The sequence below is a fragment of the Nicotiana tabacum genome, chromosome 1 (genome assembly GCF_000715075.1).
Source record: "Nicotiana tabacum cultivar K326 chromosome 1, ASM71507v2, whole genome shotgun sequence".
NCBI classification, from domain to species: domain Eukaryota; kingdom Viridiplantae; phylum Streptophyta; class Magnoliopsida; order Solanales; family Solanaceae; genus Nicotiana; species Nicotiana tabacum.
In genome coordinates, this window is record NC_134080.1 from 73,965,163 (window position 1) to 73,981,284 (window position 16,122).

A 16,122-nucleotide genomic window follows, 5' to 3' on the forward strand; every position below is an offset into this window, starting at 1 on the left:
GTGGTTGCGCTGTCTTCGATTTCTGCTTCGACAATGATTCGAAGCGAAGGAATTTCTACCTCTGCTGGTATTACAGCCTCGGTCCCATAAACCAAAAGATAAGGAGTCGCTCCCACCGATGTGCGTACCGTAGTGCGGTACCCCAATAATGCAAAAGGTAACTGCTCATGCCACTGTCAGGAACTTTGTATTGTTTTCCTCAAAATCTTCTTGATGTTTTTATTTGCAGCTTCCACAGCACCATTGGCTTTTGGCCGATAAGGAGTGGAATTCCTGTGTGTTATCTTGAATTGCTCGCACACATCTCCCATCAAGTGACTGTTCAAGTTTGCTGCATTAAATCAGTAAAACATGCTGCGACGTGCAGCATGATCCCATAATATCACTCACACTCAGGACCTCGACCTTACTCAGTCATCGATCTCTTTAGTCTCTCGGACTCATAATATTATGAAACTAGCCTAAAATAATGATATGATGTGTCAATAAATAGCAATAGAGACTAAGACATGATATGAAATGAATGAACATGACTGAGTATGAAATTGCAATTTAAACAAATAATTCAACAGCAATATGACCTCAGTGGGTCCCAACAGAATAAGCATGTAGCCTAGACATGGTTTCTAACATGGATCACAGCTTAATAGCTCAACCGCTGATATTCGAGTTTGCCTAGTGGCACAAAAGAATTATAAGAGTACCTCTCGTGGAATGATTGGGTGTTTAAGGTGTGTGGTATATTTGGATGGTGGAATTTAGATCGGATGTAGAGATTCGTGTGCTATATGGAGTTGGAAACTAAGAGTTCTCATAAACAGGTTAGGTTGTGGTTGTGGACCGCATATATCGGTCTGGTGTGGTAACTACTGGGGTTTGGAGACCCGAGTAGATCCTTGTTGCTTGGTATGTTAGATTTTGGGTGTGTTATTAGGTATAGACTGGTTGTCTCAGTGTTGTATTATTCTGGCCTGTTGCGCTAAGACGACGACGTTGGCTATGCCAGGAATGCCACGGATTGAGTGGCGAGGTTCGGCGGACTACGTTCCCAGTAGGGTGGTATCATTTTTGAAGACCTAGTGGATGGTTGGGAAGGGTTGTCTTTCTTATTTGGCCTTCGTGATGGATGTCAGTGAAGAGACTCCTACCATTGATACAGTTCTAGAGATGGGGGACTTTTCCAGATGTGTTTCCTACTGCCGGGCATGTCGCCAGATAGGGTTGTTGATTTTGGTATTGATTTGGTGCCGGGCATCGTATCATATGGCACCGGCAGAGTAAGAGGAGTTGAAGGAGTAGCTTTCGGAACTCCTTGATATGGGGTTCAATGGTAGACCTATATGGATGTGTGTTCTGCATCGAGACAGCTTTATTGACTTTGAGTCGCTATTGGTGAGAGATGTGTTGATTCGGTTGTTTTGAGCTATTAGTATTCTGAGGTGATCTATGAATTACTTTTCTGTGTTGCGAGACATTATGATTTGTTGGTTATAGGCACAAATGATGTGGTTCCATTAGGGTTTCATAGTGGAAGTCGAGCGGGAAGAGTACTGGATATTGCTCCGTGGATGACGTATCGGTAATGTCCTTTCGGGTTTGTGTAATGTTTTGTCAATTACTTCGCGGTGGTTATGATGATTGCTTTGGTTTTGGACATCATATTGTGCATGGTTGTCAATTTTGAGCATAGTGACTTGAGGCGTTTCATGTGAAAATGTGTTTGGATGAGGTCGCGCATTGGTGTGAAGCTATGTGGAGGTATGATCCTGCGGGTTAGATTCGTGTGTTTTGTTTCTATGATGTGTGACGGGTTCTCAACATTGTGTGTGTTGGTGCTGGTGAGCTTGCGGTATAACTCTTTCAGTTGAGTCATTTTCATGATTTGAGTATGTTCAGATTGTTGCTTATTGGTGTGCAGATTACGCAAGTTGTGGCTTTAGTCTGTATTGATGTGTCATGTCACCAAAGTAGTTGTGTTGGATTAGATGAGATCGTTAGGATCTTTAATGAATATGAACGGATTCGATTTCAGCATGATTGGAAGGATAATATCGAGGTTCCGCTCAGAAATTTGCTATGGTCTTTGCCAAGGAAGAAATGCCTTCATGAATGGTTGATCTGAGAGATGGTTATGGTTTACTACATGTTTCATTTGTCATTGGCAGTATATGAAAGTGTTGGAATGAGACTTTAGTTGATAAGAGGTGTTCTATCGGTATCCGGGTGTTGTGTGCAGCTGCTGTGATTAGAAGTTATCGCTACAAGCATTTGAGTTATGTGGTATATCATGTAATTCCACCTGAAGTTGCAGGTATGGGTTATTACAGATTGTTCGGGCTTATTCAGAGTATAGATGTGAGATTCTGATCTGGTGGATGATTTCGGAAGTGGAAATGTGGTTCTAAGGTTTATGGGTTAGGCTAGATTGTGAAATTTTAGTTACATTGTGTTATCAGACCTATATGAGATAGGGTGACGTGGGATGACCCCCGGGTATACGCATGGTAAGGTTACACATCGATTTGATGGCTTTTGGAACAACTCTGGGCACGTTCGAGGATGAACGTATGTTTAAGTGGGGGAGGATGTAACGACCAGACCGTCTGTTTTGAGCTTTTGCACTTTGCTCGCCAACTCTCAGGCATGACTTGCCCCGTGTGATGTATTATGACTTATGTAAATCGTTGGTTTTGGTTTTCAGGGTAATCAGAATGAATTTGGAAGAACAGTTCTCAATTTGAAGCTTGATTGCCTAGTGCTGTATTATTCTGGCCAACACTAACTCTTATAATTCTTTTGTGCCAACACTAACTGTGCTGAGTCAACAATTCCGACCAGGTGTAGGATATACATCTGCATTAGACCTACCAATGGACCCCAAATCAAATCTGTCCACCCACAATAGATAAATAACCTTCCGAAAGTCCACAATGATTGAATCATAGCACATATTATTATCTGGCTAGCTTTGGCCACACCTTCCCAGTCCACAACCACGAAACAATTTGCTCTTGAGAACTCTCGTTCTCCAAATCCATTGAACACACAAACCACCATATCTGATCCCAATTCCACCGCTTCGAATGTCCAACACATCACTCATGCACGATCCTCCCACGAGGAATACTTCTATAATTCTTTCGTGCCACCTTACATCGCTATTTTAATTAGTTTTGACCCTTTTACTTTATTCTCTCATAAAAAAACAAATAGTTTCATTAAGGTTTTGTAGTCATTTTTAATCTTGAAAAAATACCTAAAAAAAGTTTTGTTTTAACGGTCAGTCTTATTTTAATAATTATTTTTACTTAAGTAGAGCTAATTAATATTTTTAATAATATTTCTATATGGATAGATTTTTAGTTAATTAAGATAATTTTAAGCAAAACTAGTCATAAATGCCCAAGTTTCTAGCCCATTCCTTGAGCCCAATACCCTTAAACACAAATAATAATCTAGACCTAACCTATTAATACACACAATAGACATCAGCCGTTTGATAAAAAAAATGAAACAAAGAGGATACAAGACCTAAAAAAAATTAGATTGAACACTCTGCAAAAAGAAAAATCCGCCACAAAAGCAAAATAAGAGACACCCCACCCCCCTGAACCATCGTCTTCTTCAACCCCTCCATTAGTACTTTTCTTCTTGGATCGACAACAAAAACCCCTCACCCCAAAAACCCGCCGGCCACCCTCACTCATCTCCCTCTTCCAAAAATGTTAAAGCCACTACTCCTTCTTCTGTTTTGAACAAGTTGATGGCCACGACCCCACCCCATCTCCACCCATAGGAGCCGTTCCCCACCCTCCTCCAAGAAACAAGCAACAAAACTGGATCTGTTTCTCGTTCCTCAGACATAAGCTTCAACGGCTAACCAAAATTGAAGATAGAAGTATTCAAAATATTCTTTTACAACTTTAGCAAAGGAAAGGAAAAATAGCTACTGAACAATTCAAAAATAGCTTCGGAAAATCAGTCCAAACACTATTCTTATGCTTCGTCCAAGCTTCGATCGAGTTCGATGAGGTGCCAGTTTCTTTCCGACGAGGTCGATGTTGAGGATTTCTGGTTCGTGTATCCGGTTGTTGATTTGGAATTTCAAAGTGTAAATTAAAGCTTTGCTACTGAAGTAGGATCCACATTGTTAGGTATTTATCTTCCTACATGCAATTGTTTTGTTCATAATGTTAGTCTATTTTGCTGTACTTGGAGCGCTATCAACTTCAGATATTTCCTGATTCACTGTGATTTATTTTAGGAAAAAACCAAGGGCTATTTTATAAATTGCAAATTTTGTACATCATATTATCACTAGTAAAAAGAACTTGAGCAAAATGAGAATCTGCTTAGCAAGCTTTAAGATTATAAAGGAAAATTATAGAATAACAAGACGTAGAAGTGGTCGGAATGAAGACGTAACTGTTCTCTGCCATTTGTTTGTTAGGTTCTTTCTTTTTGTTTCTTGTATCGTTTTTATGGCCTTGGTTTTTCTCAAAAATTTTGATTTTTTTCCATTCCTTTTCATAATCGTTGTTTTTAACACAATGTGGGGACCGATTTATGATTTAAAAACCAAATCAGAGTATGCATTCACGCAACTTCGATCAAACTTTTTTGCAATAATAAAATTTTTCTCGATATAATCCGAGGTGTGCTATACGCAAATAAAATCCATAATGTATGACCCTCACATAAATATAAAAATTCGTATAGAAAAATGCCTTGAATTTTCGTAGTTTGCTTTAGGTGCGTTAATTAAATAAATTGTCGTAACTATGGGTACGGTTCCCGTGACGTGGTTGTGATATTTAATTTCTAAAATTCCGGGTACATTTATGCGACCCGGCCACATTTAATCTTGTTAATAAAATAAATATGTTGTAGACCATGGGTACGGTTCCCGTGACATGATTCGCAATATGTAACACTAATTTATTAAAAGCGGTTCAGAAGGAATAAAATGCACATAGGTTTCAAAGATGTTTTAAAATCAAATAAATAGGTCAATAATAACAGTTGAGCGACCGTGCTGAAACCACGGATCCTGGGAATGCCTAACACCTTCTCCTGGGTTAACAAAATTCCTTACCCGGATTTCTGTGTTCGCGGACTATAAAAGAGAGTCAATCTTTCCTCGATTCAAGATTTAAAACCGGTGACTTGGGACACCATAAATTATCCCAAGTAGCGACTCTGAATTTAAAATAAATAATCCCGTTTCGATTGTCACTTTAAGTTGGAAAAAACTCCCTTATACTCTTTCGGAGTGTAGGTAAAAGGAGGTGTGACACCACCTAGCAAAATTTGAATATCAACAATTGGTCAATCAGACGAGTATCGCAATATCAATGAAGCCTCCGTAAGTCAAAACACAATGCGCCTACCGAAATGCACACTCTTATCCGGCAATAACAAGTAGTAATACCATTCACCTAGCTATCTGAAATCGTCCATGTTGCTTAAGAATTCATGAACTTCCCTTCAAAACTAAATCGTGACCTAGCACACATAAATCTTAATCCCACAAAATACACTGCATCAATCATGCCATCATGTGAAGAGCACAAGAATATCATAATCAACTCTGATTCACAAGCAAAATACATACCCGATCAGTCAGAAACCTTCTATTTGATCTCATCTAAGGGAAAATCCCAATACACAACATGTTCCACACACCGGTAGGAAATATACACCTCGAACCATGGTAGAAACCATTAAGAACACCTTGAAACCCCTTTGCACATAACCAAGCTATCAGAATTAAATCCTTATAACTCAACCAAGCCACACAGTTCGCCGAACCCAAGATTATTGCCATAAAACACCGGTAGAGACTCACCACATCATAAGTACCCAAAGAACCGATCTTATCCATTGCGTTGCTAATCCAACCTACCACTAAACTGTCATATTTCTCCGAGTTCCTTCCGAATTGCCTTCAAATTAATACTTCTTATTCCTAGAACACCACGATCCTTAACCAAAACTCACCCCACAAACTCTAGCATAGAACCACACCACCCTAAGGCCCAAAAGCCGCTGAATTCCCCCTTAAGTACCCCAAAAGTACCACAACTGCGATACCCACTCTGAAAAAACCTTCTGTGAATCTAAAGCACTTCCTTCACCTTCCTGATACTGAAATGTGGAATCCATAAGGATTTTAAAATACCGCGAGTCTCGACACCATCAAATGTAAATATCAGATTCTAGCCATATGCAAATCCTGAAAAATTCCCAATTGCTACATATAACTCCTGAATCCCTTAGAACCTTCTCGAGAGTCATCCACTCTTCTCAAATCTCAATTGCACCACCAAAACGGCCCGAACGACCTGTGCCCCTATTAGCATGATAACACCCAAAGAAGTAATCCACATCTCTAAGCAACCGAGTAAATTCCTACTACATGCGCACTATACCTCTCATGAATAACAATTCAAATCATTCAATGATTCTCATATACCCATAAAGTGTAATACAATCCGTATCCAGAAATTCCCTTATTCGAGTCATCCTTGATTTCAACCTCTGCAAGTCATAACTGATTCACAAGTATAGCCGAAACCAATACAACATATAACTGTGCAATCAACTCGTCGATCGCAGACTCCCTCACTTGGCTTGAAGCCATGGAATAAAACATCTGATAACTTACAATAATCATACACCATTACTGCCACAATGCCGCAGTGAGATTCAACTAAATCCTTCATGAGCTCCTGTAATGCAAACCATCTAATACTTCAAATTATCTGCAATTCTCGCATTCACCCTTTTAACAATCAATCCAACTTCCACAAGGGATCAAAACTCAAATTGCAACACATATAATTCACTGGTAAAAGAGAACTCTCTACAAAACAACATAGGGATCACACATCCTCAGGACCCCCACAGGAGATAACCCACTTGCTTTACCTCAAACTGACATCTCTCTATACCCTTCCACAGTCACAACTACCACTCAATCACTTAATCTTGCTGATTCTGAATTCATCAACAAGACATGAGAATCTAATCCATTCCACAACTAACCAACATAAAAGATCCTCCAATACTCTCATAACTCGAGACTATATGTCACTAAGATAGAAATCAAGCACCCAATAGTCCTTTCTACATCTCAAGCAAACTCTTCTCATCACATTCAACCATCTGAACACATTTCGCAGTCACACCATACTCATCACGTAGCCATCCAGCCACCTATCGAGCCACAAATTCCACTAATAGGGACACTATCGGACTTATAAGTCTAAAAACATGTGCTCACACAATCGAAATTTCTGTGCTTAAGCTACAATCAAAACTCGGCCTCAAGTCCTCCAAACTGGCCCATTATCAGCATACCGAAATCACATCTCGCACCTCATCTATGGAATCGCAAGCCGCCGATGCACAGCCGATACCGAGCGCTCACGTGCGCATACAGATGCGTGGAAGGAATTCAAAGAGTTACGCTTCAAGCTGAATCAATTTCGCACGATGAGGAAAGAAAGATGGGAAATTTATCCTAAATGTCCTATGAGATGGGTGTTAGGGTGTTGAATAAATGATTATGCATTTGGTGATGTTCTTTCCGATCTATGGTATTGTGTTATTGGTTCCTCTGTTGTTATGGTCATGCACCTTGGGTACTGGATGTCGAATTGCATGTGGTCACTGATTTTGAGCATTTTGGTTAGAGGTAATTCATATGGACCAGTGTTTGGATGAGGTCACGCATTGCAGCCGGGGTATGTCAGGATATGATCCTTCGTGATTGATTCGTGTGTTTTGGTTCTATGGTGTGTGATGGGTTCATAGCATTGCATTGTGGTGGTTCTTATTGAGCCTGCAAGACGGTTCTCTCGTTTGAGTCATTTTTTTTCATGATTGAGTACATTTGAATTGTTGTGTATTGGTGCACGGATTGCACGATTTATGGCTTTGTGTAGCATTGATATGGTGTGTCAATAGAGTAGCTTGTATTTGATAAGATGAGGTCGTCGGATATAGAAAGATTGTTATCGAATTTGATTGCGGTATATTTGAAAGGGATAATGACGATGATCAACTTAGAAATTTGCTATAGTTCTTGTCGAAGGAGAGGGAGCTCCATGACTTGTTGATCTGATGAAAGGATATGAGTTTTTGTGTGTTTCTTTCATCATCGGCAGTGTACAAAGGTTTTAGAACGAGATTTTATTTAATATGAGGTTTATTACCAGTACCTAGTTATTTTAAGCAGCTACAGTGAATAGAAGTTTTTGCTATGAGTATGTGAGTTTTGTGGTATATCCTATGATTGCATCTTGGGTTATGGTTATGGCTTGATACATCTTTTTCAGACTTATACAATATGTAGATTGCGAGGTTCGGATCTTGTAGGAAATTCCGAATGTTAGGAATTGGATTCTGTGGTTTACGGGCTAAGGTTGAAGTAATGATCATCAGTATGTTGTGTTATCGGGCCTATATGGAATAGGGTAACGTGGGATCACCTCCTAAATATGTGCATGGTAAGGTTACATGGCGGTTTGACGGTTTAGGAACAACACTTTGCACGTTCGAGGACGAACGTACATTTAAGTGGGGGAGAATGTAACGACCCGACCGATTGTTTTTAGCATTTGCACTTCGTACGGTAGTTTGGGGGTACGAATAGCTCCATATGATATATTAGGACTTGTGTCCAAAATTTGATTTCATTCCGAGTTGATTTGATATGTTTCGGCGCGAGTTTTTGGACGTCAAAAGTTCAGTAAGTTTTATTTGAGGTGCGTTTTGTCGTTTCGATGTTGTTATGCATGATTTGAGGCCTCGAATAGGTCCATTTTATATTATGGGACTTGTTGGTATGTTCTAATGGGGTCCCGAGGGACTCGGTGAGTTTCAGATAGGTTTGAGTTGTGTTGCGCTCATTTTTCTTATGTTTCGACATCGTTTCTTCAAGCATAAATGGTACCACATTGAATAAATGAGCTCCAATTTCTATTTTGATTGAAGCATTAGATCTGTATCATAATTACGGAGCCAAGCAAAAAAATCATCAAATTTGGACATCGTATGAGGATTTTAGGGTCTTTTTACTAAGTATTGGGTTGCTAGATTTTGCAGATTAATTACGAAATTGCCATTAACTTCGTATTTAAAAATCTGCACTATTTCGAAATATTGAAACCAACATATCTCCTTCATTATAAGGTCAAATATAATGATTCAAAAGCCTAACTCGACTAATATTTCATAAGGAATCCATTGGCGGCATCAAAAGCGAGCCTTAGGATCATTTGGCAGACAAAACGAGGCAGAACAGCTGAACAAAAATACTTAATATCAAAGGTTTTTTCATTTGGTCATATTTTTAGTTGGGACGTTCAGATTTGGACAAATTTTGGAGGCAATTTTCACCATATGGATTAGGGTAAGTGTTCTATACTCGATTTGGGTTATATTTCATGAATCCATCTTCGTTTTTTGCATTTGATTGATGATTTTAAAGTGAAATGTGTGGGTTTTATCTAAAATTTCATAAAGCAAATTTTTGAGTTTTGAATATCGATTCAGAGTCGTATTTGAGTGAAACTAGTATGATTGGACTCATAATAGAATGGGTAATCGTATTGTGTGAGTTTTGTCAGGTTCCAAGGCACAGGCCCGGATTGACTTTTTGTTCGATTTTGGAATTTTTATTAAATATTCGACCTTTATCGATTGAGTTTGTTTCCTTTGGCATTATTTGATGTATTTGAGTTGTTTTTGGTTAGTTTCTAGTCGTTCGGAGGTCGGTATGCACGGGATGGCATTTTTGGAGCATCGCTTGGCTTGTTGGGTATTGGATTTGGCTTGTTCGAGGTACGTAACACTTCTAAACTTGGTGATCAGGGTATGAAACCCCGAATTACGTGTTATGTTCTTGGTGTTGAGGTGACGCACATGTTAGGTGACAGGTATGTGGCGTGCACCGTATGAATTATGACTCTATTGTTCCTGTGGTACTGTGTACTTACCTGATCTTATCTGTAACTATGAAATCTCTACGTACTTGAACTATTGAGCTGTGATCCATGTTAGAAACCATGTCTAGGCTACATGCGTATTATGTTGGGATCCACTGAGGATTTGTTTAAATTGCAATTTCATACTCAGTCATGTTCATTCATTTCATATCATGTCTCAGTCTCTGTTTCTATTTATTGACACATCATATCATCATTTTAGGCTAGTTTCATAGTATTGTGAGCCTGAGAGACTAGAGAGATTGATGAACGAGTAAGGCCGAGGGTCTGAGTGTGAGTGATATTATGAGATTGGGCTGCATGTCGTAGCATGTTTTATTGGTTTATGATTGGAGCGGGCTGCACGCCGCAACATGTTTTACTAATTTATGCCATGATTGGCTTGCTATAGCGCTTGACTGAAGGAGCCCCTTCAGAGTCTGTATACTCCCCCATTGCGGGTATATATATGTGGATCGGGTTGTACGCCACGACGGGCCTTATGGTTATATATATATATATATATATATATATATATGGATCAGGTTGCACGCCACAACGAGCCTTATGGCGATATATTGATGATTGGGTTGCACGCCGCAACAGGCCTTATGGCTATCTATATGTGGATCGAGTTACACGCCGCAAAGGGCGTTATGGCTATATGTGGATCGGGTTGCACGCCGCAGCAGGTATTGTATAGTGTTGATTGACTGAACGCGCTGAGTATTGAGCATAGTGAGTGGAAAGTATGAGACAATGAGATTGAGTACTCTGCGAGTGTGAGTATATTAGTTCATCTCTGAGATACATTGCATTGACATGCACACATGACATACAGGCATAGAAATGCATTTTTTCTCATGCTGTATGGTATCACGTCATTCATGACTTCTCAAATACATTGACATATAGGCATAGAGATGTATTTTCCTCATGCCATTTGAAAATAAAATATTTACCTATGGAAAGCTTTTTGGGAAAAATTACAGCTTCAAACTTACTCATATTTTTGGCGATTTCGGTAAAAGATTTGGGTTTTCACTGATATACTTGAAAGGCGAATCTATTTTCTGGAACTGTAAAAGAGCTGAGCATTTTATCTCTGACTTACTTCTTTCGTTACTTTCATTATGTTATTATGAACTGTTGTTGGCTATTGGTGTTGGACTCTAACCCTTGTCAGAGCTTGTCACTATTTTCAACCTAAGGTTATGTTTGTTACTTATTGAGTACATGAGGTTGGTTGTACTCATACTACACTTCTGCACCTTGCGTGCAGATGTTGGCTGTTGATGTTGTTATGATCGATAGGAGCTGAATTTGACAATGTACCTGCATTCCGGTTATAGCTGCCTCTTGTTTATGGTAGCCTTAGATTTATAAAAATCTATTTATGTTAATAGATGATGTATTTACTTTATACCAGCTTTGTAAAATCAAATTCTTAGAAGCTCATGATTTATAGTACCTGTCCTTGGGAAGTACATAGAAGGTAAGTTATTTCATCAGTTATTTTCCTAGAAATTTTATTGGAATTGGTTAGTTGTTAATTGACTTACATAGCGGGTTGGGTTAGGTGCCACCACGATTAGTTGGATTTTGAGTCGTGACAGAGAAAGAGAGAACGGATATGGGGTTTTGGGGGGAGGGGGGTGTGTAACAAAGTAGTAAGAAAAGAGAAAATAGAGGAGAAATAAAAGTGAATAGGTTAATAATGATCAAAACAGATCCCTCGATTAGTGCATCTCTATTTATTTTAAGAATCTGGAATTAAATATATGGACTTTGAAACCTGCTATATTTGTAAATGAAGTTGCTACTTTTGGAATAAAAAGAAGTGATTTTATTTATGTTAATACTACAATGTAGAAATCTCAAATTAAATTGAGAGAAAGATAATCTTTTTTTCCTGTTTTACCCTTATTATTAACTGTCATTTCCCAAGACTTTTGAAAATGCTATCATTATTATGAATAAAATTATAAAATACTATATATATATATATATATATATATATATATATATATATATATATATATATATATATATATATTTAAATAGAATATAAAATCAAAAGTGGATAACTAAAAGTTAACCGAGAGAGTAGAATAGTATTTATATCCCTCGATTGAATGCTTTCAATAGATAGCATATGAAATTCAGAGGTCACATTACACTAAAGTATGTAGATTAGTAGAGTATAATATATTATCTCCCTCCTAGCGTACGTCCCAGCGCTTGTTTACTTTGTCTTCGTTCGGCTTGTTCTTTAGCTAATTACGGGAATACCAAACGATGCATACACTTCAGTCCACATAGAACGAAGAGCCATTTCGCATACTTAGAGTTATGTTTCTATCGTCATACATGTTCAATGTTTCCCTCTTATATATATATATATATATATATATATATATATATATATATATATATATATATATATATATATTTGGTGACAGAAGATAAGTGAAGCACCATTTAAAAAAAATATATGTTTCGTTAATAAAAGCACGAAAACCTGGCCTAGCCAAGTGGCATGCATATATGCTCGAATAAATTATGAAGACGCATGCTTGCTGATCACCTGAAAATTAGACACATAATGGCATGTATGCTCGAATAAATTAATGAAAAATGCCAAAATTAGAACGGACTAACATACAAAAGATGTCATTTTCACTCAAATAGATTAATAGTAATTTTTTTTTAAAGCTTATTTATCAACATAATTTTATTTCCACGACTAATTATTGTAAGAATTTTTACCTCTTGTAGCAAAGGTTAACACCTTATTTATTTTAAATAAATACAATTTAAAAAAATTATATTCTATAGATACCTTTTAAGGTTTATAGCAAAATATTTAATTTTGGTTTTCTCCTAGCCCTAAGCCACTAAATACGCTAATCAGTTACAATTTTTTTCTTTCTCTCTCTACTTTGATCCATCCCATTCTCCCAAAATTTCGTGGACCTCTTCCTCTTAACCAAAATAACTCCAATAAAGGCAATACTGATATTGATTATTGGAACAACATTTTAGTACGAAACAAAAATTTATCAAAACCTTAATAAGTCAGCTTGCAAATATGCACAAACAAAGCAATTGAAGACGAAGAATACAAAAGCCTAAATTTTGGCATAACCGCGTGCTATTTAATTAAGGAGAAATCACAGCCTTGGAGTTTATCAAAATCGGAATTTTACGAAAAAAATCAAAATCGAAAAGGAGGAAGAAGAAGGAACATACTGGATTTGGAGTATTATTCATGTCCACGAATATCAAAATCGGAATTTCTGATTTTTGATTTCTGTGATTTCTCGTTTTCTTCTTCTTTCTCTCATCGCTGCTTATAGAATCATGGTCGGAATCCGATGGGTCGTCGGAAAATTGTCGACTAAAATAGGTCGTCTGAAGTTTGGGGTTGAGCAATTTGAAGATTCCGTTACCTTTTTTTTTAAGAGCATTCAATGTATCTCACTGTATTTCTATGTATTTTATTGTATTCACTATCTTTTTTTCATTGATATTCAAGTATCTCGTTGTATTCCATGTATTTCATTGTATTCAATGTCTTTTTTTCTCATTGTATTTCAATGTATCCCTCTATATTCTATCTATTTCATTGTATCCATTGTCTCGCTATATGCCATGAATGTATTCATATGTTTTTTTTAATTAATACAATTTATGTATTCAGATGTATTATATAATTTCTCTGAAGATTGCTATGTTTTTGGGGTATTTTGCGGTTGAGAATCTTTTTTATAACTGAAAAATACAAAATTTGTGCGTTATAATTGAGTTTGTTGAGTTATATTAGGAGTCTATTATGTTAATTGATTCACTTTCCGTTTTAAAAATAGTGTAATCTCCTACTTCACGCCGTGAATACAGTCAAATACAGTCGAGTATAATAATCTGTCCAGCTGTAATCCCATGTTTCACTCCATGAATACAGTCGAATACACTCGAATACAACAATTGATTAGCTGAGCTTCCCTGATTCACACCTATTTTTGCTACTATATTCATGAATACAATAGCTTAAATACATCAAATACAACTTATAACCACAAAAAAGTATCTATAATTCGTAATATAGCAAACAGTATCTATAGATGGCTAATTACTACCAAAAGATAGTGCTTTATAAATATTTTCTTATTATTATACTTTGAAATCGAAAGACCCATACTGATAGAGGCTCAAAGAAAAGAAATAATTTCAAATTGGGTAAGGGTATATATGGAGTTTTAAAAAGCTATGTGAGTTTTAGTGGTAATCATTATCATTTCTATTTTTGGTTAGATATATTATTCTGAGTCAGTTTTCGCTCTAATCTCTAGAGTAAAATTGAGACTACCCCCTTAACCTTTATAGTTTGGGAACGGATACCCTCCTACCTTTTGAATGGGAAAGGGAATCATCTTATGTATTCTTTTTCTGATTAGGCTTTTTCTTTTTTTCGAAAAAAAAAAACCATTGCCCATAAACACAAAAAGTCAAAGCAATCCTTTTTTGGAAAAAAAAGGAAATATTATTTTTGCGCTAGAAAATATTTTTGGCGCTATATTCAGGTAAAATTTTGGTTGTACACATCATAGTAATTTATTTTTATGTGAAATCTTGGATTAGTAGCTTTGGGAATCTGGGAAAAACCTAAACTCATCTCAATGACAGACAAACTTTTCAAGGTGAGTCACTTTTTTTAGAGTCATCAAAAATACATTAAAAATCTTTGATTAATGACATTGTATTCTATGATCCTTTGACTCACTATTGCTTATTTGATTTCTAGTAAAGAATGGGTGTAGTTAGCTTTCATCTAGAAGGAGCAACAACGCAAATATTGTCCTAATGATTTTAGTCACACTTCTATATTTAATCATGGTTAGTTAGTATGTAGAAAAAATTCAAGAATAAATAAGGCGTTGTTTAAAAAAAATAAAGCTTACTCGGAAAAAGAATGCACAAGGGGATTCCCTTTCCCATTCAAAAGTTGAGGGAGTATCTTTTCTCAAGCAAATTGTTTTTTACTTTACTCTCTATTCATGTGATACTCCTGTATTGAATTGGTCCATAATAATATATAATAATATATAATAATATTATTATTAATGATTATGATAATAATGATAACAGAAAAGGGTCAAATATGCCTTTACCATTAGGCAGGGTTTTATTTGACCTTATTTTAACGGTGGAGGCGTTAAAATAGAAGCCCAACCCGTTCGATAAAAAAAGCCCAACCATATATTAAATCACATCACCAGATTTGACCAAATTGAGCATGTAGAAAACTTGAGATAGCAAACAAGAAAATCATATACTTTTTGATGGGTTGAATGATGTTCAATTTATACCATAGTGATTACCTTATGATGAAGCCACTTCCATCAATATATTACAAGCAAACAATCATTTTTTGGTGCAGAATCGGCCTCACTAAACTGCTTGATAAAAGAAATTTTGATACAAGGAAGTTAGCGGACCAACTAGCATAAGTTGCAGCCGGTTGACCCTATCAATCACCTTACACCCTGTAGCCCAAGAGATCTTACTGTGTCATTTCATCCCAAATCCAACAAAATTCCTTTTCCACTCTTAGCTCTTAGTACGGGAGTACTCCAGAGGCAGATAATCTGAAATTAGTATTTTTAATACGTTACATAAATTTATATGTAAAAGTCTACTAAAATTTTATAATTATAGGTATGAACACATAACTTTAAAAATATAATAAATTCAATGCTAAGAATCTTAAAAGTTCAATCCAGAGAGCTCAAATCGTAGATCCGCCTCTGATATACTCCTCTGATACCTCCCTCGCCTGCCACCGATGTAGCACCAATCCACTACTTCATCTCCATATTTTTCACATAATAGAGTTTTTTCGTTGGTTACTCTTAGTTTTTCACTGTTGACTTGTTGTGATGAAGTCGCCACTGCTTTTCTTCTGCTAAAATAATAGAAAAGTGAAGGAGAGAGGAGAGCATGGTCGAGGTCGGCTAATCTACAATTTTCTTTTTCATTCTAGTTGTGCTTTAAGCCTCTAGGCTCTAACTGTACAAATCGAGTAATTCAAAGGAATATGGTTATTTTTTGTTCTGGGCTATGTTTGGCG

At 36.8% G+C, this 16,122-nt stretch overlaps 1 long non-coding RNA gene across 1 annotated transcript; it reads left to right on the forward strand.

The window, feature by feature from the left end:
• The first annotated feature begins 3,547 nt into the window (after positions 1-3,547).
• Positions 3,548-11,439, forward strand: LOC142180279 (uncharacterized). The gene is made up of 2 exons (XR_012708616.1): positions 3,548-4,154; positions 9,762-11,439. It is a non-coding gene; the product is annotated as an uncharacterized LOC142180279 (long non-coding RNA).
• Positions 11,440-16,122: the final 4,683 nt, after the last annotated feature.